Source organism: Ambystoma mexicanum, chromosome 3p (genome assembly GCF_040938575.1).
Source record: "Ambystoma mexicanum isolate Mex_15411 chromosome 3p, UKY_AmexF1_1, whole genome shotgun sequence".
NCBI classification, from domain to species: domain Eukaryota; kingdom Metazoa; phylum Chordata; class Amphibia; order Caudata; family Ambystomatidae; genus Ambystoma; species Ambystoma mexicanum.
This window is the reverse complement of record NC_090925.1, coordinates 599,338,858-599,354,867: the sequence shown is the minus strand read 5'-3', so window position 1 is coordinate 599,354,867 and position 16,010 is coordinate 599,338,858.

The window sequence follows — 16,010 nt, the reverse complement described above, 5'->3', positions numbered from 1 at the left end:
AAAAAGGCAGAGTTATGAAAGCACACAAATGTCAATACTTTTCAAAGAACCACAGTGAGGCAGGTTAGGCGAAGTCTACTGGAGAGCAAGGAAGTTCAAATGCCAGGCCCACTCTTAGAGAGAGCAAGCAAAATGTGTCCAGGATCACACAGTGGGGTTATGTCCAAAGAGTCTTTGTAGAAAGTTCACAAAGGATTGAGATCAAGTCAGAAAAAGTTAGTTAACAGGTCCCAGGCTAGCCCAGGGTAGAAAGTCGAGGATTTACTGTCACCCCGAACGATCTGTCGCAAGGGAAGCCAGGCGGGACAGAGTACCTGAAAGTGGGAAGAACGCTCCAGCGGGGGCAGTTGTTCCTGGCAGCGGGTGCAAGTCGGTGTTTCGTCCAGAGGAAGAGGAGGTCTCGACGTGGAGGAAAGCTGAAGGTCATTGCGCTGCCAGGGAAGAAACCAGCCGTGGAGTTTCCCGGTTACAAGGTACCACCCTTTTTTTCATGGTAGTGGTAAACCGTGGTATTCCGGTTGCCGGGGTGCTTGGCATGGGCTAGGCGGCCATGAGATGGTCCAGGAAGGCGAAAAGACGGACAAACTGGTTATCCCCACCAGTCAAAGGAAGAAGACTCTCCGGGCTGGAGATCTCCTCTGTCGTCGGGAAAAGTGGTGAGACGGTTCAGCAGGGCTCCACCGGTGGTGACGTCATCGCAGGTTGGCTCGGCTTCTCCCTCTTCGGATTCTTTAGGTCCTGTGGCGACTTCTGAAGTTCCAGTCCCCAAAGCCCTGCTTTTATGCAGCAAACCCCCATTCATTCAGCCTAGCTATCAATCAAACATGCTAAGTGGTGAGCTGAGCGGCTAATCACACAAAAGTGTGACTTGAGTTGCCAAGGCAACTCAGTCCAGGGTTCCTTAAACAGCCTCCCACACCCCCTGTGGTACCCAGACAGAGTGGCACCACTTTTGGAGGCTTCTGTGGAGAAGGCCGCCAAAAAGTGGAACAAAGGGCCCGACTTGGGTTGGAGTCACAGAAGCGAACACAAGCGCCATTTTGGAACCGAGTTTCGGCAAAAATTACCAACCGGTGATTTTATGTTCATTTAATAAACCGGCTGTATGTTCGAGGCTATATTAAAAAGTGATAGCCTCGAACAATGGGAAAATCCCATAGGAAAATATTTGCGGTTGAATATAAAAAGTAGTATCCACTGCCACCAGCCAAAACTCGATCAGGGGGGACAGAGACGTGCCCCCTCGAACAACAGACCCCGGGGCAATCGAATTGCCCCGACCAGTGCGTCCACAATATGATGGTTTGTACTGGTTTCTGTTCATAATTTAGGACTAGTAAAGCCAATGGTGACTTTACATGCCCTGGGAGACAGTAGTCTATGTTTGGGGGTCACTATGACACCCCTGGGTTACTGCACGGAGGGTGCTGTGTAACCCACATACCAAAAACACATGAAGCCCTATGGGGTAAAGGGCCCCATAGCCCATAAAACACATTCAAAGTCAAAGGAACACCTCAAATCATGTCTAAGAGTCGGAGAAAGAGTCTCACTCTTAGCAGGAGAGAAAAAAATAAACCCCAAAAATCCAGCAGAGCTGCTGGGGGACTCACTAGGTTTGGGAAATTAGCCTTAACAGAGAATTCTCCCTAACAACAGGTGAGAACAAAACAAAAAATAGACAATGCATCAAATCCAACAACAAATCAGAATGAGGAAGAGGTATTACAGAGAAGTGGCTACGCTCTTATCATCATTACCGGTGCAAGAACAATCAAAGAGGCCAAAAAAATAAAAGGCTAGGGAATAAGGGGCTTCAAACATCAAAGGAAAAATGGCAAATGACGTGTAGCTATATAAAGCAAATGTGTGCAGAATCTGCCTCAGGGTAGGGTGCAATATCCACTCCAGTAGTGTCTTTTGTTTTATTTTTACTCTATTTCCCCCCGTCATGGGGGCTTCAGGTCTATTGTAGTTCATTTAACAGCTGGCTCCAATCCACCTCCACCACTTCCTCGAGCCCGGGTCCTCTTCAGAACTTCCCATTCCGCCAGCCCCCATCTACGAATATCTCCATCCAATGTCTCAAGGATGGTCCTTGGGGCTTTTTCCACGCTATGGCTACCCTATTTTTGGCCAGTACTAGCATAAACTGGGCCAGTCATCTCTGTGTTTTGTAGCGTTTCCCACCTGGCAATAGTCCCCATAGGCACACCCTTGGATTGCACTCAAAACTAGAGCCCAGTTGCCCATTCTTTTTTGCTACCACTGCCTGCCAGTAGTGCCTGATCACTACACAACCCCACAACATGTGCCAGATCCCTGCCCCTCCCGTCCCACATCTTGGGCAATCTGCGCTTATGGAGTCATTCATTGCATGCAGTTTCACACGTGTTACATAGACTCCATGCATGACATTATACTGTATCAACTGGAATCTTTGCCCAATCGGCTTCTGAGATCTGTTCCCCCGCATCACTTTCCCACCTGACCTTAACTGTCAGCTCTGCCGCCGGGAACAACTCCCCTATCCATTAATAAATACGTGACACCCTGACCTCCCCCAACCCCAAGGATAGCAACACTTGCATTAGTGAGATCGTTGCTGGTTCCTCCAGATGCCCACACACAATTTCGCCAAACGCGCCACCATTGCCCCATAGGGCAAGAATTGCCCTCTGGGGTCACATAACATTACCTCCATTCCTAGAATGGTTGCACTGCACCTCCTTCAAATAGAGCACCCACCTAGGCACACCCCCTCTCCATCAATTTTGTGAACCCCATCCTCCGTACCGCCACCCAAAGCCCTTGGTCCGCACTCCACGGAAGGTCTGAGCTATAAAGCCCCAATACCTGCTTCCTCTTGAGGAGTTTCTTCCAGATTTTCTGGACCACCCAGAAAATGTGGGTGGTCCACCCCCACACCTCTCCCCACAATAACTCCACTGCCTCCCGGTGGGTCAGCAGTTCCCCTAATGGTCCCTTTAATAACCCCCACACCCTGTGGTCAGTCCACAGCAGCACCGCCTGCAGTTGAGCTGCCACTAAGCATCATCCATAATTAGGCAAATTTAAGCCCCCATCCTGGCGTTGCAACATTGCTAGAGAAACCATCCTCCTCCCTGAATTCCACAATAGCTACCCCACACTCTCATCTAGCATCTTAAAGAAGACCTTTTTAATTGTGTATGGTATATTAGTAAAATAGTAGAGGAGTCTTGGGAGGATGACCATTCAGCATAGGGCCACTCTACCAATCGCCGACAACGGCAATCTCTTCCAAAATTTGAGGGAATCCCCTATGCAGAGAGAGCTCTGCTTGTACTGTACATGAATGTCTCCTCAATACTGTGAACAATCTGGATGACCAGATATCGAAACAAATCCTCCTCCTATCTGAGTCTCCACTTGGGCAGGGTCACCGGACTTCGATCTATAAGGCCCCTCAATGGGAATAGCACTGACTTCTCAACATTGATACGATATCCCGACAATTTCCGGAAATTACTTACCACCTCTAGGAGGATGGGGAGGTTATCCACTGGGTTATTCACACATAACAAGTCATCAGTGTATAAGGATATCACATGTCACACCCCTCCCACCAATATACACCATCGCCAGAGCCCCGCCTTCCCAAATCTACTGAGCAATTATTTGCTATCCTTCTTGAAACCCAACACCAAACTACTCCTTTTAGGTGATTTCAATCTCTGGTTGGGCAGCAATACGGATGCCACTGTAGGGGCCATGGAGAATGCTCTCTATTCCCTGGGTTTCTCCCATTTCATTAGAGAACCCACACATCAAGGGACATACCCTGGATTGGGTTTCTACCCTTAGCCTCAATCTAATAGACATAGAGGTGAAACCATGTGCCCGGTCGGACCACTTCTGCATATATTTTCACACCCAGATGAACTACTTTACTAAAGGAGTGATCGAGTCTAAGGTGTCATTTACTGTCAGAAACCGTAAGAATCTGAACATAGAGAACCTTAGCTCATGGGCAACAACCTTGAATGCAAAAATATGCAATATAGGAAGTCTAGAAGATATCATTAACACTCTTGTGAATTCTCCAAGTACAGCGACAGGGTGGTTTTCCCCGGTCAAGTTAAAACACCAAATTAAACATAGGAGAAATGTTTGGTTTAATAACGATCTCATGGAACTTAAGACCAATAAAATCAAGCAGTCCTATGCCTGGCGACAGCTTCGAGATTCGTCCAGTCTAGCTGCTTCTAAAACTGCTGCTGTTAATTATAAATTGGCTGTGATTTTAGCCAAAAAGGAGTCACTGAATGCAAGAATAGTGAATGCTAAATCAGATAGCAAGGAGCTCTTTAAAATATTAAAAGAGCAAGAACACATTCAGGGTCCTATCCAAGACCCCATTCTTAAAAATGATATCTGGTGTACAGAAATACAGGAAGCTATGTTCAATAAATTAGAGACGATTAAAGATGCCACGAGGAGAAAAAACTATCTATGAGTAAACAAGATCTTGAAGCTAATGTGAACACGCCTCCTAATAAAGTTAAGGAGCCTCAAACATTTAACTTTTCGCCGGTATCTGAAGAAGAACTTGCCAAAACTATAGCTGAACTGAAAATTACGAGTAGCAAGGGGGATCCGTGTTCTGCCACCATGATTAAGGAGTGTTCTCCTATACTGATCCCTGAATTTACGAAATTTGTTAACGACTCCTTTGAGCAAAATCGGGTTGCAGATGACATAAAAAATGCCTGGATTACTCCACTAGTAAAAAAACAAATCTCTGCCCCTTGACACCATCCAAGTATAGACCTATTACGAATACTGCTTTTTTGTTGAAAATCCTGGATAGAGCATCTTACAATCTGATTTTGCCCTTTTTAAATAACAATCCGATTCTTCACAAATATTTCTCTGGATTTCGACAAAATCAGGGGACATAACTGCCCTTTTAGCTCTGAAATCTCATCTCCATCAAGACATGGACAGATGTCAAATTTCCCTATACATGATTTTAGACTTTTCGGCAGCCTTTTACATGGTTGACCATACCATTCTGTCCACCAGGCTAAGGGACAATGCCTCATTATGAGTCCGGCGGTATCCGTGCCAGAAAAACCATTCCACCTCTGTGATTGCCGGAATCACTGGGGCATTACAACTCCGGTGACCCGCTAATTCTGGAGGCAGAATTCAGTAAATCCCCATTCCCATGGAGTCCTATAGGACTCCATGGGAATGGGGACCATGGAAACACTGGTTCCGTCTTGGACAGAGCAAGTGTGTCCATGTCCGCCTGCAGGCGGGTGGTGTTACATCCGCCAGGTCAGACCTGACAGGAGTGACACCTCCCACCTGCAGGACTCGAAATCAGCCGGTCCAGAAACAACGGTGGTGGCGGATTTACTGCCACCGTGGTTTCCGGACGGGCTGACTTGTACATTAATCCACTAAAGCTGTTCAATGAATCACCTCTTTCTTTAGTGGCAGACAGCCAAGAGTTGCAAGTGACCTTGCAGAAGCTAAACCAACTTCTCTCTTGTATTGGGTTCTGCAAGGAGCATGTGTCTCCCTGTGCTTTTATAATATTTTCATGATCCCATTCTTTTATATGCTGGAACATGAAGGGATTGTTTTTGCCAATTATGCTGACGACACGCAATGTGTCATTCCTATCTCAGGCTTGCATTGTGATGACGAAATTTATATTAACAAAGTGTATCAAAAGATCCAAAACTGGATGGTGGCGATTGGTTTGCACTCAATAGTTCAAAAACAGAACCTATGCTTGTTGGCTCAGATTCTAAACTTGAGAAATTAGGTCCGATGTACAATAATTTTAACATGGACATCTGCAGCATTGAGGTGAAGAACAAGGTGAAGACCTTAGGTACTCTTCTTGATAAGAATGTAAATATGAAGGCCCAGGTGATTAGTTTGATCTCGCCTTCTTTCTACTTCATCACACTGCTTCGCCATCTTTGCCCTCTAATTTCTGAAAAAAATTCAGTGATTCTAGCTGGGGCCATTATAGGCTCCAAACTGGATTATTGTTGTAGCCTTCTGGTAGGTATTTCCCAAACAGACCTTCAATGCCTCCAGGTCATCCAGAATGTGGCAGTAAGGGTCGTCAAGGGTCTTCATAGCTGGGACAATGTGTCGGAAGCAAGAAGGAGTCTTCACTTGCTCCCTACACAGGCCAGGGTGCATTTTAGGCTATTACTTGTAACCCACAAATGCCTTGTCGGTCAAATGTCATCCTATTTAATGGAAGCCAACGTATAAAAAAAAAAGCACATGGTCTTTCAGATGGGATAACACAAATCTCCTCAATACCATTCGATGCAACACCAATAAAGCACACAACAGAGCATTTAGTATAGTGACCCGCTAGTATAGAGTGCCCTGATGCCGGCATTGAGAATTATAGCCTCGACAGAGGTTTTTAAGAAGAAATTGAAGACTGTTCTGTTCTCCTAGAGAAATGTAAAAGTTAATTCATTGATCCTCCAGTTTTAATAATATTCCCTAGGCCTGTTTTTGTCGTGTCGTCCTCTGTTTGTTGGTCTGCGCCCATAAGTCCTCGGGTACCAGGAGCGCATTATAAATTCTTAAACATAAACAAACATACCTGCGTCCCCATCTCCTTCCTGAGATATCGCGCCAAGGGTTCCACTACCATTGCAAACAGTACTGGGGAGACCAGACACCCTTGCCTCGTTCCTCTACTCAGCATCCATCGCCGTGACACCCAGCTGTTAGTTTTCACTCTGGCCATTCGTTCATTATATAAGAGCCGCAACCATCTACATATGCTGTCCTCAAATCCATAAGCCCCCAGCACCCGAAACAACCATTCCCATTCCACAGAATTAAAGGCCTTCATGGCGTCAAAGGAGGCTACCACCATGTCTTCCCGGGAGCCACTGACTTGTTCCATCACGTGGTGCAACTGGAGGAGGTTCATTGTAGTGCTCTGCCCCTGCCCCCCAACAAACCCACACTGATCCAGGCGGATTAAACCTGGGGCCACTCCATACAATCTATTAGCTAACACCTTCCCCAGAATTTTTGCGTTGACATTTAACAGCGAAATAGGCCGATAGGATGAGCATTCAAGGGGGTTATTCCGGTTCTCCAATAGGATCGTTATTATCGCTTCCCTCAGATTCCGGAAGAATCCCCATCTCGAAAGCTTCATCATAGACTTTCTTCAGCCGGGGGACCAATATCTCCTTGAATCTACAGTATAACACCAAAGGAAGACCATCTTTTCCCAGGGACTTGCCTCTCCCCATTCCCTTCAGCGCCTCACATATCACGGGTTCCCTGACTGCCTCATCTAGCTTCTCCCTGACCTCCCCTGTGAGACACGGTAGTTCCGCTATGTTAACGAGCTCCGAATATGAATTTTCACTTGTGTACAAGGATTAATAGAAGTCTTGAAAGACTTCCTTGATTCCTGCCTGGGTGGTGGCAAATTCCCCTGAACTCCGTCTAATCTGAGTTATGGTGTGCCACGGCTGCTCCATATGGATCAACTGGGGCAATAGGCCTCCGCTTTGTCTCCCTCCCCGTGAATCTGCACGTCTCTTTGGCGCCCCTCAAATTTTGAAAGTGAGTGGAGTCTCCCGATGGGTTACCAGGGCATCTGCTAGTTCCTCACCCTTATCTTGTCCTGCCCCCATTCCCTGTTCCAGGACCACTATTTCTCTCTCCAACGTCCCTAACTTTTCCTGCAGAGATTTCCTTACCCCCACCTACTTAGGCAAGCAAATCCCCCTAAATGTGACCTTAAACACCTCCCATAAGGTTCCCCACCTTTCCACAGAGCCCTCATTGACCTCAAGGAAAACCGTCATTTCTTCCCTCAATGATTCTTGAAATGCCCTGTCCCCCAAGGCTGCGTCCTGAAGTCTCCGGGAGTACAGTGATGGCCTCAGCCGTATCTCACCAATATCCACTCCCTCGCCCCAGCCTTGGCTGATCTCTGCAATCTCTCCTTTTCCACTGGAGCTTTCCCAAATGCCCTGAAGCACTCCCTTGTGCACCCTCTGCTAAAAAAATACTCTGTCGACCCCTCCATTCCGGCAAACTACCACCCTATCTCCAGCACTCCCTTCTTGGGCACTCCTGGCGAAACTGGCTATCTCTCAGCTGACCCTCCACATTGAATATATTGGTTCTTTCCACAACCATCAATCTGGCTTTTGAACATCCAGAGGCACAGAAACTGCTCTTCTGAACACCGGTGAAGACCTACTCTCAAATCTTGACACTATCACCCCCTCTATCCTCATTCTCCTTGACCTCTCCTCTGCCTTTGACATGGTTAACCACGACATCCTGATCGAACGTCTCTGTGACACCATGAGAATGACAGGTCAGGCTCTGGCGTGGTTAACCTCCTTCCTCTTTGATCGCCCATCCCAGGTGGAACTCAGAGCCTTTCACTTGACCATCACTTTCTCAACTTGTGGCATTCCCCGGGGATGTAACCTATCCCCCATAGTTCTTCAATGTCTATATGGCTGCCCTGGCACGTGTGATTGCCACTTTTACCTCTAACTTCCAGTGCTACGCAACTATGTTTCTTCTTCCCTGCGGCCCCTGCAACTCATACAGGACAGAACCATGCAACATATCCTTGGCCTCAAGCCCAGGGACTGCATCTCTCTGGTGCTGAAATCCCTTCACTGGCTCCCTGTGGCTTCAAGGATCAAATTCAAGACAATTTGCATTGTTTACAAGGCTTTCTTGGGCCTGTGATCTACCTACCTGCAATGCTGCCTACCTAAATACTGTCCCTCAGGAGCCCTCCGGTCATCTACCTCCAACCTTCTGCGAGTGAGACGGTTCTCCAAGCAGAGATTTGGAGGGAGATCCTTATCCTCAGCAGGTGCCTCCCGCTGGAATCGCCTCCCTGCTGCCCTCTGTCTTGAGCCGGATCTCCTCAAATTCCAGAAACTCAAACACTTTCCTCTTCTCCTCTTCCTTCTCTCTCCCTCTCTCCCTCTAACCTGCTAACCCAGTTCTCTTTTTTTCCTCTCACTCCCTCCTCTTCCCTACAGCATGCTGACTGGCCACCGGGTGTACCTCAGTCTCACTGGTCCCCGGCACCCCCGCCAGTCCTCTCTCGCACTTGCCTCAGGGGCCTACACCCCACCCACACTCAATGGACTTGAGAAATTAACCCAAGAGAGTGGCTCTCTCGGCACTCACCGTAGTCTAACCCGACCTGGTGCACTTGATCCTCCCCCTACCTGTGACACTCTGTGCAGTTGCCTGATCCGTACGCACCACGCCTGAAGATCGTCTGTCTGTTCTCCCTTGTCTTCACCCCTTAATTGCACTGTTAAACTGCCAAATTGCTGTCAGGCCTATTTGCAATCTCCCAAACTGTTCAATGTATTTTTTACATGCTTACTCTGCCTGTGCAAACTATTATCATCTCAGAATTTCAAGGGATCTGAGTGACTGTTTGTTTTTTCCTATGTTCCCACCTTCCTTGAGTGCTTTGAAACAATTGCCTGTAAACGGGATAATTAAGAAATGCTTCTTCCTCCTTCACTCAACAAAAAGAATCCTACCTTTCCTGTCCTTTACCCACAAAACACTGACAATCGTCGCCCTCATCATGTCAAGAATCGACTACGCAAACAGCCTCTACCTCGGGATGCCGGTACACCTCCTGAAGAAATTACAACACATCCAAAATGAAGCAGCTAGACTCCTCCTCAAACTATTGTGGGATGTTTCAACCCACTAGTCCAGGAAGTGCAACATAACTGTGCATTGCTTGCAGCAGAAACATCAGAACGGGCGCCGGAAAGCATGCTGCTCGCTAAAATTCACCAGAAAGTGCGCAGTAAAAATCTGGAAATTAGGGCGCCATCCACTTTTGCCTATGTCAGTGGTAACACAGGAGACCACTGCCAAACCCCATCATTTGGCTGCCCACAGGGCAAAATCATTGCAAAAGAAACACAGAGCTGTTTTAAAAATCCGTTTTTCCCTGGCTGTCAAATTTGCAAAAATCATGGCTCACAAACCGCCCAAAAAGATCCAACCTCCTTCTTGGGTGGTGAACATCATTCTACTTCAAGACTCCACATAAATATGATGTCAGCAGGAGTATGTGTTATCAGAACAAAGTCCACTTTTGAAGTTGGTTGATGGAAAGAAATCTGTCAAAAATGGGCATATCGATGATCTGGTCACCTCGAATGGGATGACCATCTACTGGAAAAAGATCAAGGGTCATTCCAAAGTAGAGGGACCAGACAAAACTGGAAATGACTTAGCTGATCTGCTGCCCAAAACCGGGGCAATACAAGGGGATCTAATTGAGATTGAGTCCCTGTTGGGGGAAATCCAGGTCACTGCTATCACTAGGTCCTAGACAAATGCTCACAATGATCTTTCAACTGCACAATGGAGTAAGGAGACCCCAGATGCTGATTTGATTACGGCTCAAAAAGGGGATCCAAGAATTGGTTTGTTTTATCAACACATTGAGGACCCTGAGAACTTTCCCCTGACGGATACCGATTACATTGGGAAAGAGGACCTCAGAATGTTGATGAAATGTCCATAAATGTTCCGAATCCAAGACGGTTTGTTGGTAAGGAGATCCCAAGCTGCCCATGATCAGTGGGTGGTCCCTACCTTATTCCGAAGCCTGATGTTAAGTCACGCCCATGATACGGCCACAGCCGGTCATAGGGGGTTTCATAGAACACTTGAAATCTTAAGAGAGGTTGCATACTGGCCACACATGGGGCAGGACCTCAACCAATACTTGAAGGGGTTTCTTGTGTGTGCACAATTTCAGCCAACATCCCTCACACATTGTGCGCCTCTCCAAAAGAGGGGGATGACACTGCCATGGTCAGATTTGCAAGTCGACTTTATCAGGCCCTTGATTCGCTCCTCTAGGGGAAACAAGTACATGTTGATCGTGACATGCTTGTTTACTAAATGGGTGGAATGTCTCCCAGCATTTTGGACTACCCCAAAGGATCGAGTCAGACAGAGGTCGCCATTTCACCAGCGAAGTAATGACAAAGATGTGAAAGATACTTGGGGTTAAAAGGAAGCTACACATTGCTTACCGGCTAGCCTCTAGTGGTGCAGTCGAGAGATACAACAGGACAATGGTGAGCATATTAAAAAAGTTTGTGGTAGATTCTGGGCCAAGTTGGGATATTCGATTACCTCTTGTCCTAATGGGCATCAGATCTACCCCTTCATCTGCAACTAAAATGTCACCGTTTGAGCTGATGACTGAATGCAGGATGGTGCTTCCCCAGCATCTGCTCTGTAGAACTCAAGAGCAGACATTGATCAATACCTCCACAACTCATGACTTTGTTGAAAATCTAAGAAAACACCTATGAACACCTTGAAAAAGCCTATGCTCAGCGAAATCTAGAGAAATCTGCAGACAGCATGAAGACCCACTATGATTAAAGACTACCAGAAAAGAATACAATGTAGGAGACCGGGTCTACTTATACAATTTCCAAAGGAACCAGGCCAAACAGCGAAAATGTTTGCCTACCTGGAGGGGTCCTTTTGGAATTGTAGACAAAATCACACCAGTCGTCTACAAAATTTGCATCCCCAAAGGCAGTTTGGCAGAGGAGGACGATAAGTGGGTCCATATTAATCAACTAAAGTGTTGCCATCCTTCTGCAGGTCTGCCCTGACCAGGGACACCTCTACACCCACCTCCTTGATGCTTCCCTCCAGGGACGACCTTGTGGCCTGTATTGCTTCCATCAATGTGACCATGGTGACACCTCCTGCGTCTCCCTCTGTTATGCCATCCGCCCCACGATCGGATCCTTCCTGCTTTTGTACTTTACTTCTTGAGACTGTATATTTCTCCATCTTTTGCTGCGCTTTTACCATCCTGGTTATGTCCCGGGGCAAGGTTATCTACTGGTTTGTGGTACTGTATCCAATACCGTTGCTGTTGCTTCTTACAATAGCTTCCTCTATGCTTCTGCTGCTAGGAAGTCTTCGGTGCGCCTTTTTGTTCAGAGGATGTAGTCAACCCTTCCTGTCTCCAACTGGCGCGCCGCCGGGTGCCGCTGCAGCAGGTCTCCACCTCCCCCACCTGTTCAGAACCTGCGGGGGATCACAGATCAATGTCTCCTGCCTCTTGCATCCCATGTGGCCACAGTGGTGGCACACGTGGCCACAGTGGTGGCAGTGCTCCCTACCAATTCTCAGATGCGCTGCAATTTACCCCGTGCCTGGTCACCTCCAGCTCATGCAGGTCTCGAGGGAATGTTGCAATGTCACGACCCATCACCAGGCCCCTCACAGATCTATACTGCTGAGCCTGCTCCCCTCGATCTCCTCAGCTTCTTCCATTAGGGTGCAATCTGCCTCCTCGTCCGGCCCAAAGACTCGCCCCCCCTCTGTGACGGGGCACGACCACCCCGCAGATTTTACGGGTCCACCGGATCTGCCGCACTTGGCCCACCAGTGGTCCATCAGTGGGGCGCAGTGCCCATCTTGATACTGCAACTCGCTGTTGCGATGAGGGAAATTTGTTAAGCTGTTCCGGATTCAGTGAGTTTTTGTCCCTCACTCTGCTAGAAGGCAGCACTAGTCTTTACGCTGCACTTTCCCCATATATAGGTATCTTTTTGAGCCTTAGGAGCCGGATTTATTCACAGGATTTCAGCCGGCGGAGCAGGAGCCACTGAGAGCTACGTGCTCATTCCCTTGCTGCTGGCCACGCCCCACAGGAGGTCTTCATTAAGGCTGATGTCCTAGTGTCTGTGAATAATAAGGGCCAACAAATGTTGCAAAACAATAGTTTAGTCCAAGATGATATATCATGAATGATTTTGCTATATGAAAAGTCCTGCAGTATCAGCAAGGGTGAGAACTGGTTTTGGAGAGAATGCAATGACTAATTGGGCAGGACTTTGGTACGCTTTGCTACGAAAGCAAACAGATGACGCCACATCCCTGCCGAACATGGCTCATATCAACACTTTGCAGATTGAACACTCCGGAGCCTGTGAATTTCTTCGAGGAGGATATCTCGAGGAAGAGCTGCATGTCATATGCGTATTGTTTTCTTTTGGATGATGTGTGGTTTCAGATCAATTCAATGTAAAGTTTGACTATCAAGGGGGAAATGATTGATCCTTACAGGAGTCCACAGGTCATAGGTAGAGTTTTTTTTACTGGAGGAATCCATTTGGATGAATTGGTGCTAGTCAGCAAGGATTTGCAGCAGCTCTAGATGGTCCTGTTGATCCCCATGTAGCAATGCAAAATGTCGTTGAGTGTCTGGTGGTCAAAGTGGAGCAGTAGCTAAAATGGCAACTTCACATTGAGGCAACAATTAATATCACCAGGGGGCAATGTCATAGTGGAGATACACTTAGAAAGAATTAAAATGAGCAAGTGCATAGTAGCATAGAAATGAATAACTGACAACTACGGAGAAATATCATGTTGGAGAAAAATTTGAGTAGACCACCAGGGTAGAAACGTAGTAAATGAGGAAGAGCATGTAAGTGATTTCAATCCGGCACACACCCAAGTCAAAGCTCAGCATGTAGTGCACAACTGAAATCCTTATTTATTTGTGTCTAATATTCTGAACGATATACCACTCATATCACACCCTTCTCTTGGAACCCCGACGGTCACACTGAACCAGGAATCAGGCTGGTTTGCAAAGGTAAAGATTTATTTACGTATTTAAATTTTAATCACAATATGTTTAATAAGTACACAACAATCACCAATGGGGTGACAGAACACTGAATAATATCTTTAGTACACTAGGAATAGCTAATAGGTAAAACAAATGCAGCACAGAAAATAATACTTTTGTGTTGGTTCAGATCAGATAGCACTGTAGTTAGCTGTTCCCCCTGCAAAACCCCTCAACCCCCAATAGGCAATTTAAAGAGATAGGAGGAGAGAGCAGGTATTGAGGAATAGCACATATCAAACAGAATATCAGTCCCACTTTCCCCCAGCAAACACAAGAGTAAAACGTAATTGACTTTTCAGCTGTCAGACTGGCTTTCAAGATTGACTTTAGAAGGGACTGGGCAAAAAGATCAAATATGGTCAAAATTGCTGAAATTTTTATAAATTCTGATGGGAGCCGATTCGGATAGTTGCTCACAAGCACAAGCAATGGCTTGGTCAGCAGAAAACAATTGAAATCTTAAGGTCCAAGTCGGAAGCAGTTAAAAGCTATATTACACGTGTAAACATTTCTCAAAATTAAACTATTTTGTGCGCAATATTCGCGATAACGGGAGAATCGCACTGATTCTGGGTGCTATGGATAGCTGTGGATGTTTCTATCATGAAAACTGAGGGAGTTATGGAGGTTATGGAGGTTTTAGTCAAGGTCGTTTTTGTAAAATAGGCGTGAGAAAGAAAAACAGAAATGCACTTTTAAAAATGACAAATTAGTTTGCTTGTACTAGGGGATGACTATGAAGAAGCGAATACCACACAGGGATTACAGTCACTGGATCAGGGTGACCACCTGTAAGGAAACCTGACTTCTTCAAATGAAAAACAAAGGGTCAGCGCAAAGATAGTTCTAACAATACTGTTTCTGAAGGGAAGATAGGATGGGTTGGAGCTAGGGATAAAGCAAGACAAAGATACTACTAAAAATAGTGGTTCTGAATGAAAGAGAGGATGGGATGGAGGTAGGGATAAGACTATGCAAAGTACATATGCTATGTCACACAATTCTTCCTATATATACTCACTGGATAGGTTTTAAATGGGACCGTCAGTTCTGGTCATGGATAGGGTCTGCTCTAACAAAACAGCACATCAGGCACGGGAATGGATCATCTGGGCCGGTCGCCGGATTGGCACAGAATCTGCTCTCCTAGTCTGTGGGTATTTGGATCAGCTGGATGGCGAGTTCCTTAAGCACGCCTAGTGGTGGCAAGCCAGAGAATTTCTGGATACTGGTTCAAAAGGCCTCCTCACCCACATAGCGCTTTACTGAGTGGAGAGAATACATGTGAGGATTTGGGCCTTGCTGGAAATCAATAGTCTCTATTGCTGGCAAGAGATTTGGCATCTGGATCTGGAAGAATATTTAAAGCTGGATGTAGGAAGCTGGATCAGAGTGCTTTGCTGGAATCAGGAAAGTGGCTGGATCAGTGAGTCCCTATCTGCCCTCTGCTGTCTCTATTTATGCCTCAAAAATGATATCACAAGGGGGTGTATGGGCCAGCTTAGCAAAGCTTGCCCCTGTGAAAGGTGATTGAGTCAGAGTCTACTCTCTGCCTTAATAGGGGGAGAGAAACAGAGTGTCATCTTTGTGGTGTAATTTTATGATGCTGAGAATCCACCCCTAGCCACTGGAACACAAAGTCTAATTTTGGCAAAATACATATTTAAACATGTGCAACCTCTATAAAAAAAATCACATATACAGATTGCATATTTTACATAGCAGCTATTCCTCAAAACCCTGTAGCTGTGGGATCATGTTTCTCTGAATGTTGCCCTTTTTCGCTATGGACACACTTGTTATGCAAGTTTCCACAAATGTGCGTGTTTAACATGGGAATGAGTGTATAAAGTTTCACAATTCTAGCGGAAATACAGACCCCATAAACCCACATTTATTACCATTCCTGTCCAGAATAAGTTTCACGGTTGTACTAAGTTTTCAAAGGTAGTGCTAAAAATTAGGTTAATTAATCTGCCATTTTCAGATTTTGCACCACTTTTGATAATAAGTTATACACCTTCTAGAAATGTCCATTACATATCCTGTTAACACCAAATGGTCAGTCTTTATCACTCCTTGAAGCATATGGTGGCCACCTCCTTTGGAATTTGCTTCTGTCAGCCAGGAGTTTCCTGTGCTGCAGCAGTTTTACGGCCTTTCACACCTTCAATGTCCTGGGTGGAGGATGGCCATTGTTCCTTTGCCCTTTGGACCAGATTCTGTTCAAACCCCACAATTAACACCTCCCTGTGAG